Source organism: Micromys minutus (assembly GCF_963924665.1).
Source record: "Micromys minutus genome assembly, chromosome: 13".
In the NCBI taxonomy this organism is placed as follows: Eukaryota; Metazoa; Chordata; class Mammalia; order Rodentia; family Muridae; genus Micromys; species Micromys minutus.
This window is the reverse complement of record NC_137982.1, coordinates 32161147-32164734: the sequence shown is the minus strand read 5'-3', so window position 1 is coordinate 32164734 and position 3588 is coordinate 32161147.

Here is a 3588-nt window from a genome sequence, read left to right as displayed (position 1 = left end):
CTTTACAGGAACTGACTTTAACATTGCTTTGTGAACACATCTTGTTGAGTTACTATAGGGACTTCACATTTTCTAGTTTTACACTCTGTGAGGATGATGATGGCCCTCTGCTGCACATGTTGTCACTGGGTGGACAGGAAAGTTCATATGGAATTTAGGCTGTTTCCTTTGAAGGGTTTCCTATAGAATTCTTACTACTTAAAACAAAATTCATGAGTAATAGCTTATTTGTTCTGTGTGATACACATGGATTCTTACATCTGTTCCTTCTAAATGCTGTGTTTATATATGTGGAAACTGAGAGTATATGGATCTTATGTAGAGAGTATATGAATCAGCTCAGGCTGCTGGAAAACAGACGTAGCATAACAAATCCCAAAGTATAAGACACACCATATACTAGTTGGGTCTACACAATAGATAGTTTTGTTTTAAGGATCCTGGAGGCATCCAAGTCTAAGATCAAGGTGCTGAATTACTCATCTGATATCTCTTCTTACCTTTAGATGGTTGCTTCCTTGTGTCCTCATAAGGAAATAAACCTTTCTGATGTCTGTTCATACAAGGACACAGACCCTTAGATCAGGGCTCCATCCCTTTGACCTCAACAAACTTTGATTACCTCTTCATCTGATGGCAGTCTAAACTGGAATTTAGGGCATTGACATATGCACAGAGTGGAACACATGTCAATCTGTACTCTTAAAACAGAGCCAGAATTAGAATCTTGAGGCTTCCATCAGACCAGTGGGGTCTATCTTCTTGTTATTTCCATGGATGGTGAACGTGCTGGGCACAGTGTATTGAATAGCTTCTTACCATTTTTCCTGTATTCTGGACTCAGCACATCTGCCTCGACTAAATCTTCCCATGCCCCTTAGGGTTAATTTTGTTTATACTAAAGATGGATTTCTATATAAACAAAATGATTCATGTAAGAGGATTATTTGCCCCAAACAATATAAAGTAAGCTTTTGGAGCTCATGGTATACAGTCTTTTAGAGATTTCTGTTCTCACATTCAGATCACTCTTGAGGAACACAACAGTCACTGTGGAATATATTTGACTTTCTCTCTCTCTCTCTCTCTCTCTCTCTCTCTCTCTCTCTCTCTCTCTCTCTCTCCCTCTCCCTCCCTCTCCTTTTCCTTTTATTAGGTTTCTTTTACTTCCATGGTGATTCAGAAAATTATTCTTTAATTACTTTTTGAAATGAAACTTTTAAATTAGCCTTTTTTTTCTTATGGACAGACATTTCTTTTACAGTTTGTACATGTAAGGCATAAAATGTAACCTTAAAGTTAATAGACATCTGTTGATCTCTCGAAAATGAGATAAGGCAGTACATCCATGTAGAAACTATCGTGAGTGTGTCTAACTATGACTGACATGTGGTACTTAGATCTTAAAGAGATGATCTGAAGAAGTGTGACAGGCTTCTCAGAGGGTAGAGTGAAGAAAGAACTTTGACTCCTCCTTTTGTCCTGTGACTAGAGAGGCACATCTCAGAGCCACATGGGACACAGCATAGCAGATTAGCTTTTGCCTCCCTCTTACAGTAATGTAGAGGCTGAAAGGGGATGGAACCTGGCATGTACCATGATCTGAAGGTAAATTCTCGAGGGAAAAAACACACAACTTCCAAAAATTGACAAAGACACACACCTCTGTAAGCCAACAATTTGGTGTCTGAAAGCTATATTGTCATTGAAGATGAGCCATTTTATCACAAATGACACTTCTGATCAGCATATTATTTAAAACATCTAGTACCTGGTACAATGCTGGCCTCAAGAATTAGAACAGAGAGATAAAGCATAGAGACTGTCCAGATCATAAATACATTCATGGGTGCGGTCAGACTGATGAGTGTGGACTAGAAACAGACCCACTATTGATTTCATACTAATGGAATTTAAAAGTAAATCTACCTGTGGAAAGATTCAGCTTGTTAGGTGCATTTTACATCATATGGTGAAACATGCTTCCTTATTTCTCCAGTTAATCATTAATGTCTGCAATATCTAGACTAACAACTTATAACACTGAATTTAACATTAACACGTTTACCTGACTGTTCTTTATCCTAGAGGAAAAAGAATTGATGTTATCCATTAATTGTTTTACATGTTTCATATTTCTCTAATTTCCCTCTCCCACAAACATGAAAACACACACACACACACACACACACACACACACACACTACACTCACACATTTATATTATGCATATGCATAGATACACAGGAACTACATGAACACCTTTGTGATCCATTTATTGTTAACTTACCAAAGTCACAACACTTTCTTTCCAGTTATACATACCTGTTCCTTAAAAGGGTGTGTGCTGTGATCTCTGACTTAGATTTTATATGATTTCAGGACACCATTTTGTTTCTATCTTAATCTAGTTCCAACAAGGAATCATGCTATGGTTTAGTTTTACCGTTCTTGATCTAGCTTCCTCTTTCCATTAATTCTGAAGATTTTATGACTCACACTTGGCTAGTTCGGCTTGAGCTGAACTCATGTCCACTTCTAGTTCACACATTCCATTCTAGCTTGAAGCTTTTCTAGTTCTTGTAAACCCTAGGAGTGACCTTCCAAACGACTTTTACGTGCATGCTTGACTTCTGTGCTATTTAAAACTTCTCCTTTTTACTTTTGCTTTGATTCTTCTCTCTACTTTTCCTGCTTCTCTGCGAAACCTGCTATCTTCACCTACTTAAAAAATACAAAATTAAAAAAAATAATAAAATAAATAAAAGCAACTGTTTTCAAGCTCCCGTGATGGCACACTGCCACAATAGAACCATCTTGTGTTATATTAGCTTGATGATCTCCTTCTTTCCCTGTTTTCTGACCCCCGATGCTGCAGCTATGTTTAGTCCCAGATATGAACAACATTCTGCATTAAATATGTTGCCTATCTTTCCCTCCCCATTATGTCCTTAATAAAGCTGATGGATAGTTTCAGTAAGAATAAAGTGGCATGAAGACAATTAGGTGAATGTCAAATGGCTCTGGCTCTAGGGACAGAATGCATTTTTGATGAACTTTAATGAGCTAGGGTGTACTTCAGGGAGGAATACTACAAGGACTTTAATAGAGAACAGCCTGGCCAGTGCCTGTGACATTTACAGCCAAAAGAGTGAGCAAGGGCACAGTCTGTCTAGTGCACAGAGGTGCTAATACTAAATGATCTCACCGATAAGAAGAAAATGAGCGAACGCGAGCAAGGTTGTTTTCTTTTCTTTCAAGAACTGGAAATTTTTGTTTTGAGTGCCTGCAGCCATAAAGTCTCTAACTCTATGTTCCTTCTGGCTGTTTGAGGGAGGAAAAAGTACACTTTTTTTTTTTTTTTTTTTTTTTAATTGTAGGCAAAGCGCATGAATGTTCTCTCAGGAGCACTAGAGAGTAGGAGTGAACTCTAGATAGGCTTTTGTAACAGTGCCTCAAACCACAGTAGTCACATGGGTTCTCTTTGCTTTGCTCCCTTTTGACTGCTTGTCAGAGGGCGGTACATTTCACTTCCCCCCTCCTGCAAGGCCACGGAACCATGTGTTGGCGGGATTGATCTCGGTCCACG